Source organism: Sinohyriopsis cumingii, chromosome 11 (genome assembly GCF_028554795.1).
Source record: "Sinohyriopsis cumingii isolate HCF-2022 chromosome 11, ASM2855479v2, whole genome shotgun sequence".
NCBI classification, from domain to species: Eukaryota; Metazoa; Mollusca; class Bivalvia; order Unionida; family Unionidae; genus Sinohyriopsis; species Sinohyriopsis cumingii.
This window is the reverse complement of record NC_142971.1, coordinates 16,795,609-16,808,344: the sequence shown is the minus strand read 5'-3', so window position 1 is coordinate 16,808,344 and position 12,736 is coordinate 16,795,609. Positions and strand designations below refer to the sequence as shown.

General features: G+C 36.8%; 1 protein-coding gene across 1 annotated transcript in view; it reads left to right on the top strand.

The window, feature by feature from the left end:
- Nucleotides 1-12,736, top strand: part of LOC149787665 (retinol dehydrogenase 7-like) — a 50,722-nt gene that overhangs the window by 2,183 nt on the left and 35,803 nt on the right. The window lies entirely within an intron of this gene.

Genomic DNA, 12,736 nt, shown 5'->3' with positions numbered 1-12,736 from the left:
TTCTTTGCTTAGCCAAAGCAGGAAGATGATAGTGTTATAAGTAAACAGAATGAAATAAAGTTTCAGAAATGTAAATAATTATGTAAATATGTGTCATAATAATTTGTGTATAGCATTTGTTGTTTAAAAATGTTGATCTTATATAATGTATGAATACATTTTTTTGTGTAAGTTTGTTTTGGTCTTTGTAAGGCTTTTATTGGTCTAGCGTACAGGTTTTCATCTCAAAGGGTTGACACTTATGCTAGTTAGGGCATAACCAACTTTTGATCCGGAAATCGGATTCCACCGGATAGTATGAACTTCCGATTAATCGGAGTCGGACAAGGCAGGAACGACCGATTCGGATAATAAAAATAATAAAGTTGAATTTCTATAGCACCGTGCCTAACACTGCATGTCATTCGATAGTGCATTAATAAAGAAGTCAGAAAAGTCCAATATGGTTAACACAATGGGGTGAAACGATAATACTTGAGTTAGACCGAAAGATTTAAATTTATTAAAATATATAATACAGTCCTACCCGTTTATGTCAACATCCTCAATAATGAAGGCATAATATTGAATACATTGACACATGCTAATGAGGTATTAAAAGAAAATGATTCCGCAAGAGGCCAACTTTATAGGACCAAACAAAAGCCTGTTTTATTTTTATTTGACCGCGACATTAAAGCATGGCGGCAAGATCAACTAATTGTTGAATAAAGTACAGGATGGAACTGGCCGCTTGCCGACATAAATGATTAAGGCGGGGAAAAAAAAGCCTGGCGGCAAGATCAACTAATTGTTGAACAAAGAATGGGTCGGAACTGGCAAAAAAATAAAAAATTTCATGGATTCTTTGTGGCTTTGAACTTCGTTGCATTTTGCTATAGTTCTGCCATATCCTTCCCCTTGTGACATCGGTGTGATATGCAAAACGTGTGTAACACGGTTTAAAAAGTTGATTTGAAAAACCTTTTAATTTAGCATTTCCGATTAATTTAATCGTATCCGGAATCGGAAAAATTTCATGCCCAAAATCCGGAATCGGAAATCAGTAGAAAAATGCTAATCGGTTATGCCCTAATGCTAGTCCTACATGTAAGACCTCGATGCTGATATTTATGTTTTGGGTATAGCACTAAAACATAAATAACATATGATATGTCTTAAATTGTAGGACTAAATCAGACACCAACATTTCAGATGTAACAGTAACAATGTAACTAGGTGGCACTTCCATCAGGCTGGGTGCCACCATCTTACTATGTTTGCACATTGAGGGTACCCCTCTTTATGGGGCTCCTTTTTGTAACTCTGATTGGATAATTTTATGGATAGTGGGAAAAGTTGACATAGTCACCTGCACAAAGGAAACCTTTGGCTTTTCTTTTAAACTATACATTATTTGTAAGAAGTTGAGAACTTTTGCTGAAAAATCTACAAAATGTGTGGAGCAGGGATGGTTGCATGTGGGGAGGTTTTATTTATGTATCTAGATATGGAATGTGTCAAGAACATTTTGGTACTTATTTACGTTTCATGGGAATAAAGTTGTCTTAAAACATACCTCCTGGCCCATCTTTAACCAGAAATGAATGTCGGTTCTCTCCCTTGAGCAGCTGGTAGGTTGTAACCATAGGATTCTGACGTTTTATCAATAAAGTATATGACGAAAGCTGTGACTGCAGGAAATCACCTTATCTGTACTATAAATATACATATATTATACAGTACATATACATGTACTACAAATAAGGTGATTTGTTGTAAGGTATTTTATAATTTATTGATTAAACATCAGACTCCTGTTGTAGCAGTTATATTTCACTGAATATAAAGATCATTGCTACTACTACCAGCCCAGTTTGCTTTTATTATTACTGCTACAGTATAGTTCCAAACTTGCTTCACACATTTTAATATGAAGATAATGTCATAATAAAAAAAATTAATACAAATATTGACTTGTATCTTTTACAGATGAGATGTGATTGTTTTTTGTTAGAAGAATAGGACCCCCACCCCCATCTATAACTTTTTTGTTGCCATTTAAATTTTTAGGCTACTCACAGCTCAGGCTGTTGTAGCATGCATCCCTCTGCATAAACATTTTCATTTGTCTGTGATTTTATCATTATTTTACTCTGTGTAAAATTTAATATTGTTATGGCACCAAATAAATCAGCACCATTCAACAATGTAATAAAACAAAAATAACAATAAAAAATTATGTAGTAGTGTATTGAATTTTTCATGGAAAATATTAGAGAAAAATATATATTTTATGTAAATGCAATCATAAAAACAATATTTTTTTGTACATGAATTAGTAATTAAAAGATTCTCATAGAAGCAGGCATTTATAGGGAACAAATACCTGGGTTGTCTTGTTAAATTGTCCTTATAGATTTATTTGAAAAGTTAGAAGATACATGTTACCAGTCCCCTTTGTTTTTCACTTTAACATGAATAAAACATGAATAAAGACAAGCTGTTCACATAATTTGGCTTTTGGATTGGACATACACTCTTAATTGCTAATTCTAAGTTATTACTTGCCAGAGGGTAAAAGCACATATCCTTGTGGATTAAGTAAACCTGTAAAGTTTTTCTTTCTTCCCATGGCATCCTTGCAATTTCATGTCTCATATTTCATGTAAGTGTCTGATGGTTGTAACTACAGTCATAATGTTATACAATGCACTTCCATGTTACCATGATAGAAAGTGGAAGCTAATTACTTTTATGAGTGAATGGTGGTGTGTTACCTGATCAAGAAATTTATTTCAAGTAATTATTGTACCATTTTTTCACACTCAGACATGCACATACATAAAACTTGTATTTATTTTTTTAAAATTTATTTTTTGTGATTTTTTTATTACTATTTTTTTCACTTATGATTTTGAGAAAACAAGTACTGTTTGTTGAGATTTTTGGGCTGGTAGACATAAACAGTACATAAAAACAATGTAGTGCACTTTAATTTAATGTTTTTGAGATTTAAAAATGTGTAACTGAGTCAATTGTATACATTTGCAGTTGTTTCTCAATCATTGCTGAATGTTCTTGCACATGTTAAACAATGCTCAAAAGGTCAGATTAAAAGATTGATATACCTTTTAATTAATTGGTAATCAATGAGATCTGTTGGAACTGTTTGTCATTAAAGTTTGGTAACCCTAAAGATGACTTGCTTTTTCAGACACATTAAATAATAGACCTTAGTGCATTCAATTTATTCATAAAAAATTTAGTCAGTAGGAATAAGCTATAATAATTTTGTCAGAATATTCATGTAGAGTTTCCGACACAAGCCTGAGTAGATTTGACTTCATGTATGTTTAAAACTGTGTGAATGATTGTTGGAATCGATAGACTAAGAAAAAAGATAAATAAAACATGGATTGAAATTTGTACACTTAAAGGAATGACACTTTTTACAAGTTTGTTGAGAATATTTGAAATCCCATATAAGCGGAGAATCTGCAACAATTTTGAAAGAAGGAAACTCAATTTAATTAACTTGATTGCCAAATTAAAACTGCAGATTTTCCTAATCTAAATATGACTACCAATTCATAGACATTATTTCTTTTAAAAACAACTAGATGACCTGAAAAAATAGAATCATAATAAACATGGAAAAAATACTGATATGTCTACTCATTTGCATGTACATTAACGGGCTGATTCAATTTCAGTGTAGAAATTGTTTCATTCAGTCACATGGACAAATCTACATATACTACCTACCTTCAGATAAGTTTCTGAAACTTATTAGTATGGGTATTGAATGCATAATTCATTACACATTTTGTCATTATGTGTGACATAAAATAATTATATATTTAAAGAAGGAAAATCAGTTTTGACAAATACATTTAAAATTCAAAACGTCATTTGGTCATTGTAAAGGCCTTTTGTATCTCGTGATGGAGTGTGTGCATGCATCTGTGTGTATGTGTGTGTGTGTGTGTGATTTGGATTTTTAAACTAGCTTTAACAATTTTGCAGTCGTATTTCTATGTCTGCAGTTTGGCAGTTTATAGTGATGTCTAGCATTAGGGCATCATGCCAGAAACTTGAAGCATCATGTCCACCCAGTCACATTATCCTGACACCAGGCTGAAACACTCCTAACACTAACACTAATATCTTACTACTGAGTACTAATCAAATTACAATTTATGCATGACATAAAATACATAAATTCATGTAAAAGAAAATTATTAAAGGATGAATTGATCCTGACAAAATGATTTGGTATAAAAATGATACCGGGATGAAAAAGATATGGGGTGATTAACAAACTTAAATTCTACTCGGGCAAGCTCAAGTTCGCAAAGTGCTTGCCCATGGGCAAATCCACAAAATTGGGGGTTGGTTTCTTGTGTTCTGTTTGCAATGGTAAATGTTGCGCATGTTTTATACTGTGTTCTTGCAACAGTAGTTATAATTATGACAAAAGTCTAGCTTTCATTATGGTTGATGTAGTCTGCTAATGTATCTAGGCAAAAAATGGAAACTTGACAAAGTTTTCTCAAATAATCTCATGAACCATTTCGAAGAAAATAATCTCTCTCTCCCTATCCGACTCCAAAACCCTTATCTATCTATCCTTTGATCTGTTTATCTGTATGTCTGTTCTTGTCTTTCTAACTGTAATTCTAACCATTAATTTTCTTCTTACCCATATATCTATATACATGTACTATGTACATCATTTTTGTTTATAGTAATTATCAGCATGTGGTTTTCTTTGTGTGTGTATCATTTGGATTTTTAATGTAGCTTTAATAATTTTTCAGTCATATTGCTACAATGTCTGCAGTGTGACAGTTTATAGTGATGTCTAGCACTGGGGCATCATGCCGCAGACATGTAGCATTATGTCCCACCCAGTCACATTATCTTGACACCAGGCTGACTAGTCCTAATACTAACCTCTTAATGCTGAGCGCCAAGTGAGGCAGCTGTTAGTACCCTTTTTTTAAAGTCTTTGGTATGACTCGGTCAGGGATCCAACCCACAACCTCCCGAATCCGGGACAGATGCTCTAACCACTACGCCACCAGAGCGGTCATGTGTTTTTAAGGGTCAAACAAAGATATACATAAATGTCAACCTCCTACATGGAAGGTTTTTTTTCACTCACTGTAATCTCCCTCATACACAAAATTGTCATTGAAAAATTAATATTTCCAATTTTTTCACATTTTGGTACTGGATTAGTATATTTATGGTAAAACACCACTTCCTTGATAACTCGCACCCTGATAATTCGTGAACCCACTTATAACTTGGATTCAGGCTTGGGTCCCATTTTTTAAACCAGAAAATATCCCAAAAATTGCTCCAAATTTGTTGAACTTGAAGAAAATTGCAATCAAAATTGGTAACAGTAACTTTGATATATCGCTGGTTTTGTCATCGAAAATGGTAGATAGGACATGGAAATTTTAATCAATATTATGAAATGTCGAATTTAAAAATTGGTCATATAATTTGTTACATTTTCTTTCCAAATGACATATCAATTGAAATTTGTGTTCTAGTTCTGTCTTTTAGTTACTTTTAAGTGTAATCGTCATAAATGTAATGTGTCCTCCTGTAATTAAACGTAAAATGTGTCAGTCTACCATTACAGCTATGTCCGCAAGCATTTCTCTGAAAACCTGATTAAGTGCCAATCTTGTTTCGATAACTGACTTGTGGAAGTATTTGTTGTATTGTTGCACTGAATTAAAAGCTGGCCTCCTTTGTATTATCAGGTTAATTATTTCTTTTGAATCAAATAAAGAAGGTGGAATAAACATAATGTTAAAAGGCAAGAAAATCCTACAAACTTAAAATCTAGTAGCCTCGGTCATATGTCAGGTGAACTCACTTCATTTGATCAATGGAACACTGTTATAAATGTTACTATGTATGTAACATAAACTACCTTAAATTAACCGACTCTTTCATAACTGTGATCAAATATAACAAGGCAGCCAAACGAAATGAATACTTTGTCAAATAAAGAGCTTGATTTCACAGATACAGACCATTGTGGGCAAGCAAGTTTCAGAGAATTCTTGAACTGGTGCTTAGAGATATGCTCAAGGATGATAAGAAGTTTCATTATTACTTCCAATGAAATCACGACATGAATGTTGTACTAATTGAACAATACAAAATTTGAGTTTCAACGTAGATGATTGTCTCACGAAATAAATGTCGCATGTTTTTGAAAAAAAAGATTCTCAGTTTGGCAGGATACTATTAAACACCACCACAGGAACCAGACTCATCAAGAAAACAAAAAGCAGTGACGTAATACACAGAACTTTTGCCTACACATGATGGTTGTTGAAACCAGTTGGAACGATCTTTCACATGTTGGACATTTTGAAAATAAATGTTATTTAAGCAGAATAATGAACAACTTCATTAGAAAAAGCGCGTCATAAAAAATTATTATCGACGTGATTGTAAAATGAGGATTCAGTCATTAAACAGCCTAGTTCCCTAATGCTGCCCCCCCCCATGGTTTTCTTGCTGTCAAAGTGATTTTTAAAAAAAATTGGTGGCCCCTTGTTAACTTGCACCCTCGCTTATAGTGCAGTCTATATTTGTGGACCCCGTGCGCGAGTTATCAAGGGAGAGGTGTAGTCTGATCATGTGACTGAACTGGCTTATGCAGGGCAAGACAATGGAGCTGATATGTCACCCTTTGATTCTGTTGGCAGGGTCAGCTGGCTTCATAAAATGAAGTTTGTCATTGTGGATTTTACTATGTGTGAGCTGAAGGCACAAGTAAATCTGAAAAGATTAAAACAATTAATTATTTATGGCTGGGTTAATAAAGAGCTCAGTTATCACAAAACAGTAAATATTATTTTGATTCTTTCTGCAAAGTATGTTCTGCTTCAGTGGTTAAGTCAAGATGGATTAGAAGCTATACTATGTGAGATCAAAAGTAATTTAGACATGATACAAAACACAAAATTCCAAGCAATAAAAATATCACACACAATTCACTGATGGATGGCAAGGGAAACTACTGTTGTTACAATTAAGTTCAAAGGAACATTAATATGTATTATGCTGTTCCCGTGAAGTTGACTTTACCTCTTCTTATAGTTACCTTAAGAAATGCAAAATCAACAAAAACTACAGTACTCACTAAAGATGTTAGAATTTTAGACAACTTCTACCAATTACCCATTGATCCTAATGATCAGTTACCCAGGTAACCAATCAAAGGGAAATTGTCTTAAATGTATAAAAATCCCCATTTTTTATATTCACACTAACATATAAATATCACTCCTTAATTTCATTAGGTACAAAGTTCAATAATTCATATTCATTGCCTGATAAAGTTCTAAAATCCTCCATCATCATCTAGTTATTCATCATGGTCTAGTTATAATAAATATCGATTGACTCCCTTTCCTTGGCCTCACTGTCATATGTGGATATTTATTTAGGCTTGAGCTTTGTAAGTAACACTTTATTCATACAGTTTTTGAAATCTATTAAATGCTGCAACTGTTCACATGTCAGTTGTATGGCAAGATCAAATGACCACCCTCTGTTACTTGGGACTGTACCATACTTGTGGCACAATCAAAGGGTTGTCACATGGGAAAACAATCTGTGGGATTAAGGTCAATTATTTTTCGGAAGACCTCTGCTTGGCACTGAAAAAGTACATGTATTCATGACTCTTTCAGAAGGATTGTCACCTTGACAACAAAGTGAGTGCTGCCTTTGGAATTATTGGCATAAAACTTGTTGATAATTAATACCTCTGAATGGGTACCATATGACTCATTTTATTACCCGGGTTATTTTCAATGGATGGGTACTTGAGTCCCAGAATAACCTCTTTCATCTTTAGTACTCACACAGTGACTATTTTGGTGTTCATAATAAATCAATCTTTTTGTACAATAATCAAAATAACTGAGTGGGGAGAGATTGTGATGCATCCTCTGTTGCATTACCTTAAACCAGAAAGTCTTTCAGTTTCAGATTCTGCCATTTGGAATCTCTTCCACACCCAGAATCTTCACCAGAATTATGGGAGTAGTAGTGACCCATCTCTCATTACTGGGAACCCAATTTTCTAGTATTTCAACAACTGGCTGATCCACAATGTTCATGTTCAGTCTTTTCATCAGGATCTGTTCCATTGGTTGGTCCACAGAAACTCAGTTGGGTCTATTTCCCAATCTCAAGAAGTCTGAACTCATTCCATTTCAGGACTTCACTTACATGGGGATGAATTTTCATAGGAACCAGAACTAAGTCTGGTTCCACCGGATCAGATCGAATTCTGGCACTTCTAGAGGCACAATGAGTAAAATTCTCATTATCTGGTTGCCTTTACATATCCGCACTGCAGACCTCATTCTGTATATGTGTCCTCCACAGTTTCTCCTTCTTACAAGGTGGAAACCACACAGAGGTTCTCAGTCATCTCTGATTCATCTAAGACCAGACTTTTATCACCAGTTGATTTGGTGGATGAATTTGGACAGATTCCTGACTGGGATACCCATGTAAGCACCTGAACCTCACTTGTATCTGTTCACCAATATCTCAGGTTCTGGTTAGGGTGCTCACTTAGAGCCAGAGGATGTAATTCTCCAGGGTTATTGAACTCCAGATGAATCTCCTCTCCATGTCAGTGATCTGGAAATGAAAGCCATATTTCTGGCCCTGCAGTGGTGCATCACCAGAGTAATTGGTAAGTTTGTCATGTCTTCTTTGACAAACACATCGTAGTGCATCTCTGATGTCAAGGAGGCACACATGCCCCTTCTCTTTGCATGGAGGTCTAGAACATCCTTCACTTCTGAGAACATTACCCTCTGAGTTTGCCATTCTAGGTAAGAATAACACTTTAGCAGACAGTCTGTCCAGGCCAGGTCAAACAGTTTTCTCAGAATGGACTCCTCACCACTCATTTCCCTTTTCTCACGGGGGGGAAAACCCAAGGTTAGCTTTTTTGCAACCAAGTTCAAGAACAGACAATCCTTTTATGTCTCTCCAGTCCCAGAACAGAGAGCATGTGCAGTAGACATTGAGATTGTCATTGTCTATTCACATACTGTACGCCATTCTCAAGACCTTTCAGGACCTCACACTCAAGACTGTGTTTCTACTGGCTCTGACATCTACAAAAAATCACAGTGAGATTTATGCATTGTCTGTTGACACCATCTTTATCTAGTTTAATGGGAATCATGAATCCATTTCTCTCCTTTATAGACTGATTTTTAGCTTAAAATCAGTTACCTTCAGTAGCTCCATCACCTATAGAAATTCCTGGTCTGAACTGGATCTGTGCTGGAGATGATCAAAATAGGTTAGGGCACTGCATTTCTGTCTAAATACCCGGAAAGGAAAAAGATAAGTTAGGAAATATCAGTATCTCAAGGTGGATTGTCACCACAATTAAAAGAGCTTATCAGTCCCTTACTGATAGAGACCTCTCTTTTATAAAACTGAACCCCATGAGGTTTAAGCCATTGCTGCCTCAGTAGCACTGCACCCATCTGAGTAACCAGCACCTACCAGGCTCAGTCTAGGGAAAATTGGTATTCTCCATCTTCCCTATTCTTCCAGTTACTATTTACGATATGTGTGACACACATCCCTCAGGGTGATTGGTGATGTATGTCCCCGTCAGCCACTGAACCCTACCCACACATTAATTAGAGGTAATATTGTGGTTCATGTTCCACTATCACCTCCTCACCAGATCACATCAAATTTTAAAGGTGTCACATCCATGGCAAACAGACAATCTCATCTCCCCCCTACTCACTACTCTGAATTATGGGATGTAGAACAGAGAGTGTCTATGCCCTCTTTGATGCCCAACCAGTCACCAGGTCAGAGTATGCCCTTTCTAGTTACATTGACTCCAATAAATTTAAGATAGCAGCAGTACCAGTGATGCCTCCTACCAGGCTCACTCCTTCTCAGTTGGGTGATGCCAATAAGGTCTGGTCCCTTGTTAAGGCAGTAAATGAAGTCTACCTGCACTTACCTCTGGAATAGTGTCAGAAACCATCTTGCACACAGTCCAAGAATATCCATTCATTTTGAAAAAGATCTTGGGGATGCAGCCTCAGCCAGACCTGTTGCTTCTTTCTCATTCCATCAAGATCGAAGACTCTTGGAAGTTCTCAGCAGGCAAAAATATCACAATGCAGCATCATGACTGGCTCATCCCTCGCTCAACGTTGGTCCACAGTAACTCAATTGGGTTTCTTCCTAACCTTATTAAATTGGAACTTCTTCCACAGTAGGACTTTGTTTATGTGGGAATGCAGTTCCTGACTCACCATAACTTAGCGTTCCACTGGATAGGACAGATTGAATTCCCCTACTATTAGAGGTATTGCAAGAAAAAAATTTTTTTTTACTCGCCTTTACTTAACCCTTTGGGAACCTTGAATGCTGCTCATGGTTCCTCCTGGATATATATATATATATATATATATATATATGCAACCTCTACAGTTTCTCCTTCTTGCAAGGTGGAAACCAAACAGAGATTCTCTATCAACCGTGATCGCTATTGTCCAATTTTCATCACTGATTGCACTGGTGGATGAATTAGGACAGATCCCCATGCTTGAACCTGAGCCCCTCTCCCACCTGTTTGCCGCCATGTCATATTCCAGTTGGGGCACTCATTTAGAGCCAGAGGCAGCATTCTTTAGGGTCTGCAGAATCGTCCTTCCATATCAACAACCTAGAAGTGAAAGCAGTATCTCTAGCATTACAAGGGGGCATCGACAGAGTAAGGGGTCTATGTGTCATGATCTCTGATGACAGGGAGGCACACATGCCCTTTCTATTTGCATGGGGGTCTAGAACCTCATCCACTGGGCCATCAGGGAGAACATCACCCTCAGAGACTGACACATTCTGGGGAAGAAGAACATTAGAAAACAGCCATCTACACAGTGTAGTCTCTTCACCACTCAATAAAAGAGTCCCTTTTCACGCTGTGGGCAAGACCCCTGGTGGACAAGTTTGCAACCAGGGTCAGCAACAGACTTCCTTTATGTTTCTCCTCTTCCAGATCAGGGAGCATGGGCGGTGGACACCTTTAGTGAGATTGATTATTTGCATATTCCTTCCCACTGTTCCGTCTGCTGGTTCAAAATCTGCAAAGAGTCAGAATTTCCACTTCCCAAATCACTCTTATCACCTCAAGGTGACCCCAGTGATCATGGTTCATTGATATTTTAGACCATTTGATCAATTCACCCGGGTCTCTACCTCACAGGAGGGACCTTCTGTTGCAACACTGAATATCCCTCTTCCACAACAGCCTACAGGTTCTCCATGTTCATGCTTGGCTTATCTCAAGCAATCTCTCTGCCAGAACAAGTTTCTGGTCCAGGTTTCCAGTTGCATCATTTAGGCCAGAGGAGATTCTACATCCAATATCTATGATGCCAGGTGGTGAATCTTTTGTAACTGATGCAGTAGGTAATTCATTGATCCTAGCTGTCCCTCTGTAACTTCTGTTGCTGATTTGCTTTTGTTACTGTTGAGAACAAGAGATGTTCAGTATTCACTGTCAAGGGCTTTAGAGTTGCCTTTTTCAACATTCTTAAATTCTCTAAGGGGCTGGCAGTCAGTTCAGATTCACACCTTGTCAGTCCTATACAGTATTTGATCTGCAGAGACTTCTTGCATCCATATGGAATATTTCTTGTGTTTTGTTGTCTTTGTCCAAGACCCCTTATGAACCTTGGAGTGTTGCCTCATTTTAGGACCTCACACTCAAGACTGCTCTAGTGCCTGCAAGAAGACACGGTGAGATTCATGCCTTGTCAGTCAACACAGGCTGTCTCAATTTCAGTGGAAATTACAATGCTGTTTCTCTCCTTTGTCAACCAGGATTTATAGCTAAAATTTAGTTACTTTCAATTGCTCCATGCCTGTAGAGATCACCAGTCTCAGTTTAGTTTATGCTGGAGATGGTCAAGATAGAATTATGCGCAGTGAGGACCGTATGTTTCTATCTTAATGCCTCTAAAGGAAAAAAGACAGGTTACCGCCGTCGCACAGTGGATTGTGACAGTTAAAAGATCACATCAGCCCCTCTCCTTTATGAAACTTAAAGCCCACAAGGTTAGATCCATTTCTCGCTCATGAGTCTGCCTTAAAATCTTCTTCTTGGAGGATATAATGAAGGCAGCATTTTGGTGTTCCTTCTCCTCATTTTACCACTGCTCATTAACATTAAGAAGCACGGGCATTTTTCTCTGGGCCTGTTTTTTGTAGCACAGTATGTGGCCTAGAGAGATACCAATATCCTATAAATGAAAAACTTGTATAATAAAAAGCATGGATCACTCCCTCAACAATGAGTACCTTCCATATTCTCTGGGGGGTTTTTTTTGTTGTTATTTTGTTTGCATGAGTAGACTGACAAATTCAGCTGCAGAATAGCAACAGGTAAGTAGTTGCTATTATAAAAATGGTTTTGGGGAAGGGAGAAAACTAATTTTAATTATGCAATACTTATCCATCGCTACTGTAGAATGCCCTCCTACCAGCCAGCTCTGATGTCCTGGTTGACTCATCTTCTGTGAAAAAAATGATCATTCTACTCATATCCGAGGCCAGGTTCAAGAGGTGATTGTGTCATTCTGACAATTCTTCACTCTTGTGGGAAGATGTATTCACATCGAATAAATGGTGGTGTTTCAGCATGAAA